Source organism: Drosophila albomicans, unplaced genomic scaffold, assembly GCF_009650485.2.
Source record: "Drosophila albomicans strain 15112-1751.03 unplaced genomic scaffold, ASM965048v2 ctg28_pilon, whole genome shotgun sequence".
NCBI lineage: Eukaryota > Metazoa > Arthropoda > Insecta > Diptera > Drosophilidae > Drosophila > Drosophila albomicans.
Genome location: NW_026263665.1, coordinates 204,643 through 218,604, shown reverse-complemented (window position 1 = coordinate 218,604; position 13,962 = coordinate 204,643).

Genomic DNA, 13,962 nt, shown 5'->3' with positions numbered 1-13,962 from the left:
CGACTTCAATGCATGGGCAATGGAATGGGGCAGTCCCTGCACTAATGCGAGAGGCTCTATTGTGACGGAAACTTTCCAAATACTGGACCTAATCCTCTTGAACGAGGGCATGCAGCAGACTTTTAGTAGAGCTGGTGTGGGGTCCATAGTTGACCTGACTTATGTGTGCAGCGCGCTGTCGCCATCGGCACATTGGCGCTTGAGCGACGCCTACACAGCTAGCGACCACCGTGCCATTCTGTGCGAAGTTGGCGGGCGGCGCCCCAGCAATGCAGGTGCTCCATCAAGATGGGTTAATTTCAATGCGGACAAATATGGATGTGCTGCGCTTCAGCGCTAGCATGCAGGTTATGGAAGCGGCACAGAAGCGCCGAGCAGATGACAGCATTGCATTCGTTAGCGCAAGCATGCAAAGATACGATGCCCCTCAAAAGATTATCCACCCACCACCATCTTGACAAAGCGGGAAAAATTATATTCACCCGGCTGGAGCGTGCTATTGCCGCAAGAGGTGACCTATCACCAAACCAATTTGGCTTTCGCAAGGCCAGATCGTCAGTCGACGCAGCGACTAGAGTTGTGGAGATCGCCTCACACGCCATAGCGGACAGCAGGTGGAAGGTAGGAGCCAAGGAGTATTGCTTGATGGTCACTCTGGATATCAAGAATGCCTTTAACTCTGCACGTTGGGACGGCATTCTCAAGGATCTGGCAGCGTTCCAAGTAGAGGTGGGCACGGGCCGGGCTTTTTTTCGTGGCCCGCGGGCTTACACAGGCCCGGAGCGCGTTCGGGCGGGCACGGGCCTTATAATTAAGATTCGTACGGGCTTCGTGCGGGCCCGGGCCTTAGAAAAAAGGCCCGGCCCGTAAAAACCCGAAATAGGCCCGTAAAAGCCCGAAGTAGGCCTGAAAACAATTTTGATTTGATCGAATTAGAACCGCCATTTATCGCATTTTAATTGCTTATCGATGCTACTATCGATTTGGTTATACAATATTTTACTTGTTTGCACACCACCAATTAAAAATTGGCGGCCTATTGTGAAATAACCAAATCTGTGGGCCATGGTTTAAATGAAGAACGCATTAGGCTAAAAAGCAAAAATGTAGAAAAAATGTTATTTTTAAATAAAAATATGAATTAATTTGTTTTTCATTAAATACATAACAATATTCAATATAAATACCTTAATAAATATATATATATGGCTAATTCTCTGAGGGATGTCGCGTGCGACCAGCTTTACAGTGACAAAAAAAAAACATATTCTGAAACAATTTTAAAAATAAGAAAAGGTTATTTGTATAGCTCTAGATTAGTCCTTTAATTTGAGCTAAGAATAGCTTTGGAATTTTTTTTCTGTTTTGTTTTCTGTTCTGATAATTGGAAAAATTAACAAATTCGTACGCAAAACCAAAAAATTAACGAATTTATATATTTTATCGTAAAACAGAACAAGTTCCTAAAATCAATCTTAGCTTTAAAAATAGCGCTAATCCAAAGCTTTAAGAATCACCTTCACTTATTTTTCAAATTGTTTTAGTTTATGTTTTTTTTTTTTGTCACTGTAAAGCTGTTCGCACGCGACATTTACCAGAGAATTACCCATATGTATAAATTAAGAATAAAAGATTCTTCAGATATAGAATGTTTGTTTTATTGTGAGCGTCTGCTCTCGTTTGGGCGTGGATAAAAACTAAACTATACAGAGTTTGAATGTTACTTAAAATACCCCAAAGCCCATGCAGCGAGGTGCTTCTCTTCTCGGCCGGTTGCATGTTTACGTTAGCGGGCAGCCGGAACCTGATCAGCAGCTCGTCAGCACTTTGGGCTGCTCGCGGCAGTCACTGGCCAGAATATGGGCCAATGCTGACGCAAGCTTTTCCGGAGTCAATGTACTTATGTTAACTCCTCCCTTGCTTAAGTGCAAGACGTCCTCGGCGTGCTTCAGGTATTGCTGCAGGGAAGCGACGCTTGCTGCTCGCCTTTTCTGCTTGGACCTCCTTTGCCAGATAGCGTACACGGTCAGCACAATTATGACCATGATCAGGGTGACGACAGCGCTCAGAACCGGCTTAGTAGTAACCTCCTTCTGTAAGCCACTGATGTACCTAAGGTTGGTAATACCTAGTTGGTGCAGAAGTGGGAGACTTAGTTCCCTTTTGAGCTCGGTGATATCGACGCTTGACACCACCGGGACAACTGGACTTTGTTCTAGTACTCCGCGTTTATTGCTGTAGCGGGTACCGTTGATGACTACCTCGTCATCAAAAGCCACCAGTATGGTTCCCGATACTGTCTGTTCTGGGGTGGACTTCCCACTCACGGCAGCGGTAGCGTTGTTGACGATGATTAGACCTTCGCCTACGTTAGCCAATAGCTCTAGGTAGCTTATTCGTGCTGTGCAGTGTGCTGTAGTGCCGGCAACCAGTTGTTGAGCGCAGGTGTTGCCTTGGTATCTCCTGCAGAACGTTGTCCTCACCGTTTCGTTGCAAGTGTTGACAGCGATGATTTGTCTGTTGCAGTCCGCCACCACGTCACCACCTTTGAGGTCTAAAATCTTGTTGTTCTTTTGAACTGGGTAGACGCTAATCTTTTTACAAATGGTGGTAGGCTTAGGGTACTTAATTAGAAAGTGTAAGATATCGTTATTTTGGAATATTTTAACGTCAGAAACTCTAAATAGATCCGTCACGCTAATGTCGGTGAGGTGTTCATCGAGAATTTTTTAATATCTATCTCATTCAGTATAGTGGGGGCCACTAAATTCAGTTTAGCCAGAGTAACTGCCATTATTAGTCCCTGCAAGTCGGAAATAACTGCTCTATTTTTTGCCAGCATTAGCTGGTACGGGACATCTGTATCTATATCATTTGGCCGTGAAAGTGCTCTGACAGCGTCAGTAAGTTCGTTTATTCTCTGTTGGAATTTAGAATTTATTTCTATCTGACCGTGTTCAGCCTCAACCAATTGCTCCTGCCTAAACCTGATCTGTTCCCAGTCATCAAAGTCTGGGTTGGCCGCAATCACCTTGAGTGCTTTACCTAAGATATTAATGCTTCTCGCTTGTCTGTGATGGACCCTCAGTGTGTCAATAAGTAATGTAATATGTCTTAGGTCTTCGTTTAGTACTTGTCTTAAATGGTCCGATTCAACCAGGTTCAGTTGATTCCTGGTTTCTTTCACAAAAATGTCATATGAAGTCAAGTTTGTTGAATGTCCAATGTATTTGTATTCGTCCCAAATTATAACGTCTCCGTCCAATAGCGGAATATATATATTGTCACAGTTGCTGTCGTATTTGTCGTCAGGGTTCATAGTATGAATAGTTTAAATCTAAAAAGATGTTTGGAATATAATTTTTTGTCTTGCCCTTTATTATTATTATAGGTTTTTGTGTTTGTGTTTCTCTTTTTTTGTAATTTTTATCTTGTTTCGTTTTATTTGCGGATATTGTCCTTATGGACCACCCTCCCATTTATTTGGACCGTCGTCTCGAGGTCGGCTTTCACAGACTCTTCATTGTACAATGGGGTAAGCTTGTTCCCTAGTTTTCTGTTCGTTTTTACCAAGACTTTTTCACCCACTTGGTACGTTCTGTCTTGTCTTTTCGCGTTTTCCCTTTCAAGCACTTTATTTTGTTCTTTTTCTATCTTTTCTCTGACAGCTAGTTCCATGTCCACTTGTACTGGTCGGACTAGGTCTATTGGTTTTTCTTTTGTGACCGAATGGAATGATCTGTTGTACGCGAAGGTTGCCAGTAGGATTAAGTCAACCGTATCGTCGATCATTTTCTACTTGACCATTGGAGATGCTGTGTAGAGGTGGGGCATTCACGATACTGATGTCGAAATTATTTCGCAGAATGGTACCAATTGTTTGGGAGTTTAGGGATTTTTCGTTGTCGCAATAAATAACCTTCGTTTTCGGGAATAGGTTGACCAGATGCAATACGGAGGCTTTGATGTCTACCAGGGCTCTGGACTGTATAGGGTAGACTGCGGCAAATTTTGAGAATTTGTCGATACATGTCAGGAAATATTTCCCATCTGTCGAGAATATATCGACGTGGAAGGTTTCTCCCACATATGAGGGTGTTGGTGTATTTCCCAGCACATGCTTCTTTGGGTGCCGATCATACTTGGCTCTCGAGCAAACCTTACAGTTTGCTACAATTTCCTGTGTTAACCTTGTCATTTTGGGGAAAAAATAGTCCTGCATTATTTGATTGACATTTTCTTGGGATGCCCTATGTGCCCTATTATGTTCTGCCGTGGCAATTTCTCTCTGCTCCGTTCGGTCTATTACGTCATTAACCCATCGCTTAGTTTGTCTGAAGGTCGTGGCAGGGAACAATTCAACAAGACGGTGCTGGATTTGAGCCAACACTGGAAGCTCGCAATGAATTGCATTTACCACATCCGCCTTTACCAAATCTTGCAATGTGTCTAGAAGTTTTCTTTCATCTGAAAACTGTACTATATGCCTTGTTTTTGTTTTGAACAGTATATAGGTTTTTGTCGAAGGGTATTGAGCTGCTTCAATCACAATCTGATTCCGAAAACAGTTTAGAGGTTTATCGGTAGTTTCGATTGTGTAAGTCAACGATTCCTCGCTGTGAATCGTAGCTACGTCTGATTCGACATAGCGCATCTGCCACTAAATTTTCCTTGCCGGGTTTGTAGACTATGTTGGGATTATGCTCATCGATAAACGCTTTCCAGCGTTTGATCTTGGCATTCGGGTTGCGGTCAGAGACCGCGAAAGTCAGTGGTTGGTGGTCCGTGTAGATATTTAAGTTACGTACTCCGTATAAGTAATTCCGGAGTGTTTTCAAGGACCACACAATTGCTAAGAGTTCGCGTTCATTTGTCGCAAAACTCTCTTCGTTCCCCCTAAGTGTCCGTGATATCATGGTGATAGGGCGTCCCGCTTGGGATAGCACTGCGCCAAGACCATAGGCGGAAGCGTCAGTTGTCAAGTCAAAGGGTTTGGTAAAGTCAGGGTAATTCAAGAGGACGTCTTCAGATGACAATACCTGTTTAAGTTTTCCAAACGCTGCTAGCTGTTCAGCCGTTAGGCTAATCGCTACTTTTCGCAAGTGGTTAGTACCTATCTTTCCGTTGTCACCTTTTAGTATGTCTGTTAATGGTCTCGCAATTGTAGCGAAACCCTTAATGAAGCATCTGTAATAACTTGCTAGGCCCAGGAACGAGCGCAAGCCAAAGAGAGTAGTCGGGGCCTGGTATTTTGTTATGGCCTCAACCTTTTCAGGTGAGGTCGTGATGCCACCTCTAGTGACCACAAATCCTAGGTACTCGACATTTTTCCGGAAAAACTTTGATTTTTCTTGGGAAACTCTCATTCCTGCTTCATACAGACTTTTTAACACGCAGTCAATGTGCAGCACATGCGCCTCTTTGGTTTCAGAGAATATTATTACGTCGTCTACATAGACGTAACATATCTTACCGATAAATTCTCTTAGTACATCATCGATAGCTCTTTGGAATATACTGGGGGCGTTTTTCAGCCCAAATGGGAGTCTGCAAAATTCATACTTCCCATTGTTGACTGAAAATGCCGTCTTTTCGCGGTCTTTTTCGGCCAACATAATCTGGTGGAATCCGGATTTTAAGTCCAAAGTGCTGAAGAATTGGGACTTTCCCATATTTGACAGTATTGTCGAAATTGATGGGATCGGGTATTTGTCATCTGTCGTAATGCTGTTGAGCTTACGAAAATCTATGACTAACCTCTTTTTTTTGTGTCCCATATTGTCTGTCCCTTTTTTATCAACCACCCAAATGGGGTTATTATAAGGGGACTTGGATGGTCTTATTATGCCATCTCTAAGTCCTTGACCTCGTTGTTCACGAAGTCAGCTACACCCATAGGGTATGGGTATAATTTTGCATATACCGGCCCACCATTCGTTCGAATTGTGGCAATGGTATTAATGTTGTACGGCAAAGCTTGATCGGGATCTGCAAATGCTCCCGCTGTTTGTCGTATCATTGTATTGAAGTCCCCTTTAACTGCTAGGGGTACCTCTGTGTCATCAATCTGTATGTGATTGACACTTTTGCACTGCACGAACTGAATAGGTTCTGTGCCATTGTCGTAGGTGACAATGTTTTTAAACAAGTCGATTTTAGCGTTAACCTTCTTTAGAAGATCCAATCCGACTATGCCATCGAAGTGCTTTAGTTCGTGTAGAACAAAGAAGTATGTTTTACTTCCGAAAAGCGATATCTTGCATTTTTGGGCGATGTTAGTGTGCCCATGAATTGACGTCACTGTGAATGGCTTTTCTACCGGCACGAAATGTGCTAGCTCTGGCCACGGTTTGACGTAATTCTTTGAGGCTCCTCTATCTAACAGGAGTTTTATCTCTCTTTCCCCTACTACTCGTGTGATGTACGGTAGTAGGGACCTGTTCCTAAAAAATTGCAGTTGTCGGACTCTGAGCCATCATCTGACATATCGTCCTGCACAGCAAATGCCTCACATTCCGCTCTACTTTCATATTCGTTGTCTTCTTCTTGGTGTACGTCTTGGGTAGTATGATTCACTCTTTGGTGACTCTGATTGGTCTGGCCGCTGTGACCGGAGGGTCTATTTGGGCGAAAATTAGTCGGTTGCCTGAAGCGTGACATGGAGGGGTCTATTTCCATGGGCTCTGGCTTCGACTGTGTAGCCTGGGGTCTCAGCCTAGAACTATTTGCAATATAATTGCTTGGTCCTGGCTTTTCCTGACCTCTTACGAAATGAGGATTCCTTCCGTGGTAGGAATCATCTTCATTCCGTTGACGAACTTGTGGCCTCTGCCCTTGGGTCTGCTTTTGGGCCCGTTCTTCGTTGGCTTTGGCGTAGTTCGTCGCGAACTGATACCGTTCATTGCTGGCTTCTGCTTCTTGAGCAAGTGCCAGCGCTGTCGGTAGGGTTGATGGTTGCGCGGGGAATACCGCTTGTTTCAGGGGTTTCCTAAGTCCCGAAATAAAAGTAGCTAGTGCATCTGATCTAAATTTATCATTGAGCACTGTAACGGCGGCTTGGTCATGGGTCATGATTGTCTTATTTACTAGTAAGGTGAGTTTCCTCTCTACCTCATCATAGTATTCTAGCAGCGTTTTGTCCCCTTGGCGCATTAGGTTGAGTTCTTGTTGGATCACGCGCACGGGAGTTTTGTCTGCATATGTAAAGTCTAGGCGGGCTAAGATTGCCTTAAAGTTCAAAACTGTATTAAAAGATGCTAATGTAGCATTAGCAGGGCCCCTGATCTTGTTTCTTATGATAGCCACAGCCTGGTAGTGGCGTGAGCTGCCATCATATGGGCTAAAAACTTCGTATGCTGCTGTAGCAGCTTGGCGCCAAGAAACGTAGTTCTCTTGTTTGCCATCGAACTCGGGTATGGACTTGACTATGTCAAGTGGCTCGTTGCACTCAACATTACCCTCGATACGAATTTTCTCATACCTCTCAACTTCAGGCACTGTACTTTGCATTTCGCGCATTTGTTTTGTTATCGCGTTTAATTTGACGTCAAATTCTTTCGCCTGGTGTTCGAGCGCTGCTCTGACAGCCGACTCTATTAGATGGACAACGTGTTGATCTTGTTGTTGGGCCATGTCTATTCTCTGTCTTTCTTGATCTCTTTTTCTTTTTTCTTCGAATACTAAAGTTACCTCTTCCTCTCCGCTACTTAAATCTGACATATAAAGCTCTCAGCAACAGTTCGAGTCAAAACGGACAAAAACAAAAATAAACTGCAACTGTTCTGGACAGTTTCAAGGCCACGTAATTTTTTGTTCGGGTATAATGTTTTGCATGTGGCAAAACAGAGTATTATTAAACAATTAAATATTTATAAACAAAATATTAAAATATTAATAAACAGTTATTCCGCTTAGCATGAATGTAATAATGGCTGTTTCTATCTATTTTGTTGTCTTATTTTTCTTTATTTATTTCTTTTTAAGTTTTTAAATTGGAAAAATATGAACACCTCACTTAGAAGTCTTTCATAGTCCGTCTCCTAACTCGCAGGTGTATGCGTGGCTACGTTCCAGATATTCTATGTGTGTGTGTGTGGCTGTTCGTTGGACGATCTGGTGTTTGTTGCTGGTTTTCTGTTTTGAACGCTTTTAGCGCGACGGCACTTGTTGTTTGTTGTTATAGTTATCAAAAATGTCACTTTGTGCGACGGCACTTGTGTTGTTTGTTGTAAAAGTTATAAGAAATGTCGCCTTTGTGCGATGGCACTTGCGTTGTTTGTTGTAGAAGTTATAAGAAATGTCACTTTATGCGATGGCACGTGTGTTTTTTTTGGTATTTTTGCGGCGAAGTTATTCACGGCAAATTTATTCAATGGCACTTTATGCGACGGCACTTAGTGTGTTATTTTATTGTTCGTATATTTTTTTTTACAAGTGGCGTGACACTTGGAGTTTTCCGGTTGGTTGGGCGCCAATTAAGAATAAAAGATTCTTCAGATATAGAATGTTTGTTTTATTGTGAGCGTCTGCTCTCGTTTGGGCGTGAATAAAAACTAAACTATACAGAGTTTGAATGTTACTTAAAATACCCCAAAGCCCATGCAGCGAGGTGCTGCATCAGCACTTCTCGGCCGGTCGCATGTTTACGTTAGCGGGCAGCCGGAACCTGATCAGCAGCTCGTCAGCACTTTGGGCTGCTCGCGGCAGTCACTGGCCAGAATATGGGCCAATGCTGACGCAAGCTTTTCCGGAGTCAATGTACTTATGTTAAATAAATTATGTATGTATGTATGTATAAATTACATGTCTTTTGAATTTTCTTATACATAAGTGTAAATAAGTTTCGTGCCGGGCCGGGCCTTAGTGAAAAAGTTTCGTGTTCGGCCGGGCCGGGCCTCTCAAAAAAGAGTTTGTTTTCGTGCGGGCCCGGGCCCACCCCTAGTTTCAAGTGCCGAGATATCTACTGGAAATCGTGCGTAGCTACCTATCCTGCAGGCGGCTATTGTACGAGGCAAGTGCTGGTACGGAGGAGTACGCCGTGACGGTAGGTGTCCCACAAGGTTCGGACTTGGGCCCTCTTCTGTGGAATGCCCTGTATGATGGCATCCTAAGACTAACCCTCCCACCGGGCACGCACATGGTTGGTTTCGCAGACGATATCGCTGTCCTTGTTGTGAGGAAGGAGCTGATGCAGGCCGAGAATGTGTGCAACCAAGCAATCGCGACCATCCAGCAGTGGCTTGTTTCAGTTGGGCTGGCACTTGCGCCGCATAAAACTGAAGCCGTGCTGGTCAGCAGCCGAAAAAGAGTCGAAGCTGCGAAGATTTCTGTTGGATGCACCTCTATTATGTCCAAAAGAGCGATTAAGTATCTGGGAGTATGGATCGACACAGGGCTCAGCTTTCGAGAGCACCTGGTGTAGTATGTGCATATATTGGGTGAACACTGTAATGAATAAAAACATTTAAACAGCAACACTTTGTTGCTTTACATAGTATGCGCACATCTCGAGGGAACACTGTTCCAAAATATGAACAGTTAATCGCGACGCTTTCGTTACAGTTAACTGCAATACTTTGTCGCTTTACATTCCGACTCGAGTGCATGCATATGTATATGCACATAAGACTCTCTCTCTCTCTTGCTAATATGCTTCGTCGCATATTCTTAGAATACATAACATATAATGTAATACATAACTATGCAGCAGCTTCGCTGCCGGCATCGACGGCTTCACCGCGTGCTTTTACTAATTATGTACTTATGTAGGCTAGATCATGCTTTGATTTTTTCCAATAAATCATTATCAAAGTGAAAACCAAAAGGCACAGACGTGTCCGTGTCTTAATTAAATAATATTCTGGAGACGTGCCTATTTAAACAAGTTGGTACAGTCATCCCACATGGTGACCAAGACGGTCATCACCACACTGGAAGCGACGAGCAATAAAACAGCAGTCATGAACCGGCTTCTCTCAAGGCTCATGGCGAATACTGGAGGCCCAAAACAATTGCGACGATCTCTGATTGCGGGTGCCATGTGATCCATCGCACTGTTCGCGGGCACCAGTATGGGTACGAACACTGGACACCAGGAGCTACTGCCAAGGGCTGGAGGCAACGTTCAGAACGAGTGCCATCCGCATTACTAGTGGATTTCGCACAATTTCTGATGACGCAGCTTTTTCTCATAGCTGCTACTTATCGGCAGCTGCGATCCCGGTACCACAGCAATGCCGAAACACGTTCTGTTCGTAATGCAGGACGACAAGAATGCCTAGAGAGGTGGCAGCGAGGATGGGATAGGTCTCCAAAAGGCCGCTGGACGCATTGGCTTATCCCGAACATCGGGGAATGGTCTGGTAGGAAGCACGGCCAAGTCAACTTCTACTTGACGCAGGTGCTAAGCGGCCATGGATGCTTCAGAAGTTACCTGCACCGCTTTGGTCACTAAGCTTCTGGTGACTGTTCGGAGTGTGGTACACTGGAAGATGCAGAGCATACTATGTTCGTCTGCAAGTTGTATGGGTCACTTCGAAACGACTTGGACAGGGCACTTGGTGTACCGATCGCGGTGGGAAATTTGGTCCCGTTAATGCTGTAATCAGTGGACAACTGGGTTATGATATGCGAGTTCGTGTCAACAGTGATGCAAACCCAAAGAAGAGTCGATGGAATAGGTGGCGCTATGTCTCTTGTGAAGCATTGCTTCACGGCCGACCCACAGGAGATCGCACTGCCCTATATCCAATATAATTTCTTACATGTATCTCGATAGCAATATTAGTATTAGTAATAGTAGAGCAAAAATGAATAAAAAATATATATAAAAAAAAAACACATAGTACATATACGTGCACACATAATATTTTTATGTTATTTATTTTTATTTCCTTTCTGATCCAACAGAAATTAAAAACCAGTTGAAACTATTGTAGTTTTTTTCCAAATACCTATATAATTATTTTTTTTTCAAGCTTTGTTCCCTCTGGTATTTTTTTGTACGATTGCTGTTTTTTTCGAGGAATGTTTTTTTTTCCTATTTTTCTTCGTCACGAGAAATTTCCCCCGCCCCCTTCCTCTTGCGTTCTTCGTCTGTGTCCGCTACTTCTATACCTATTTGGGTGTAAATACCACAGCACTGCCTTTGGTATTTTTTCCAGTATTTTTTTGTTTTTTTTAAGTTTTATTTTGTGTTTGCGACGCTCTTTCCGTATCGTTTTCACTAACTAGGTCGATTTCAGGCAAAAGAAACCAATTTCCATTTGGTATTTTTTTGGTATATTTTCTTGATTTTTCGGTTTCGAGAAAATTTAGTATACAGTCCGTATCCTTGTCGGACTGTAAGAGCGCCCAGTTAATTTTTCATCCTCTGCGTAGCATATCATCGAGCACCGATAAAAGTAAAGCTCGACTGTCCGTGCCCTCTACTAGCGCCGCTAGAACCTCGATCAGTCCCCCTTTACCTAGATCCAAGAGGGAGTCGTCATTAAGATCCTAAGACCAAGGTTCCTTCCGCCCAATCCCTCGACTCCCAATTGTTACTCGCTCTCAGGGAAGGATGGCACAAAGTATAGTAGACATAGCGTTGACAAAATTCATCGCCGCGACTGATCGTATCAGTCCTTCGACTGATAGCCCGTCCCTATATACGTGCCAAGTCTGAAGGGACCAGATGCGTGCTTTGTGGGAAAAGGTCGAGAAAGAATATGAGGCTTGCTCTTGCGTCATGTGGAGATGACCACAGAAGAGCTCCCGACTATTCAGGCCAAATACGACTACAGCTATGATGTCTACGAGCAGTGTGCAGCCCAGTTAAGTGAGCAAACAGCCAACGCATCCCAGGCGCTCACCCCCAGTATACCCACACAACCACAAGCCCTGCAATTCATGCCCACAGAGTGTCGCTTACCTCCGTGTGACACCGAAGTTTTCGGAGGCGATTACACTCGCTGGCCCACCTTCCGGGATTTATTCATGGCTCTCTATATATAGAACCCGAGACTGTCGGAAGTTGAAAAACTTTTATATCTCAACTCCAAGACCAGCGGTGAAGCCCATGCCATTGTGTCAAAGTCTGCTTTGACAAATGAAGGGTTCCAGTCGGCGTGGTCCAGCTTGACTGAGCGTTTCGAGAACAAACGGTTGCTCGTAAACAGTCAGCTGAGTATTTTGTTTAATTTGCCCGCCATTGGGCAAGAGTCGCGTTCCGCTTTTCAGGAGCTGCAGAGAACTATTCAAGGGTGTCTGACAGCCTTAGAGCACTCAAAGATCAACGTAGATAATTGGGATTGCATCTTGGTTTTCTTGTGTTCTTCGAGGCTACCCAAGTTGACCCTTTCTCTCTGGGAACAATCGAACAATCGTGGGGGGCCTCGCCCACGTCTCCAAGCAGGTCAGTTCTTTTGAGAGTAGAGTGACTTCGAAAACCCAGTCCTGCAAATTGTGTTCCCGGGAGAATAATCCGATTCGCTTGTGCCCTCGTTTTCTTCAGATGGGTGTTAACGAAAGGGTCAATCACATTAAGCAACAGAAGCTGTGTTTGAATTGTTTCGCAAAAGGCCATATCAAAAATCCAGCATTGCGTGAGCTCGCCATTCATCGTCTAATTTTTGTGCTGTCACAAATTTATAAAGGACAGGAAATCGCTTCAGCACAGGCACCAGTGATTTAATTTCAAACTGTTGAGCTGTTGTCGGATATACAACGGATCAAATCGCTTGGTAATGTCTGACGTCAATTCCATATAAAATTCTTGGCATGTTCTATAGAAATCTGCAATAGGCGCACAAGGTACATTTTCATCCTTTTTTCAAGTTTTCCATACTTTCTGCAGCCTGTTATCCAATATATATTTTGTCTAAGCTTAGCAAATGCGTTGAATTTCTGAAGTCAGCGTTTAAAATGCAGGAACTTAACGCAGGACTTTGTGTAGTTAATTTTCATAAAATTAGCAGACAGTGTTTTCAAAAGATTTTCAACTTCTGGTTTCAATTTGTGAAGAAGGGATGTTTCAGATTGAAACAAGGTATAGAAACTCGTTACCAGTGAAAGTACATAAGACATGAATTCTAAATATTGACATTTGACATTTGGACGTTGACGTACTAACGGAAGTACCATCAAGTGGCCCAGCCATACCAAGCACGGGCTTGTTGACGCGCGGACAAAACAAAATAAATTTGTAAACAGCATGCATTAAACGAAAACCGCGAATAAATATTAAAAGACGCTGGACAGCTAATTAAATTAGATTAAAAATATGTTAGAATAAATGTATAATAAAATAAGTAACAATTAAATACTCGATAAATAAGCTAATAATACGGTTTTAAGCAAAGGAATAGATTTACTAGAGCAAACTACGTTATTGAGATTATTATAGTTCACACACAGAATACGGAAGGGATTATGGCAAGCAAAGTTAGTAGATCTACGTGAAATGAGAAGTGGAAGAAAATTCCTAGTGATCCTGACAGGAACTGCAAAACTAATTTGACTTAACAGCTCCAAAGAGTCTATTTCACCATTAATTAGTCTCTGTATAAAAACAGCACCTTGCATAGTTCTGCGGTCAGAAAGAGAAGGAAGGTTTAGTAATAAGAGTCTACTGCGATATGGTGGTAATCTAATATTAGGATTCCAATTTAAACTACGAAGAGTAAATAATAAGAATTGTTTCTGCACCGATTCAATCCTATCTTGATAAACCCTATACTGGGGATTCCAGACAAGAGATCCGTACTCAAGGATAGGACGAACCAGTGAGACGTATAAAGTCTTAGTGATGTAGGGATCATTGAACTCTTTCGACCAGCGTTTTATAAATCCCAAAACACCCATGGCCCTATTTACAGCAGACAGAATATGTTTATCGAATTTTAGTTTTGCATCAAGCAGAACCCCTAAGTCATTCACACCTTCAATTCGCTCAAGAGGAGTATCATATAACACATAGTTATT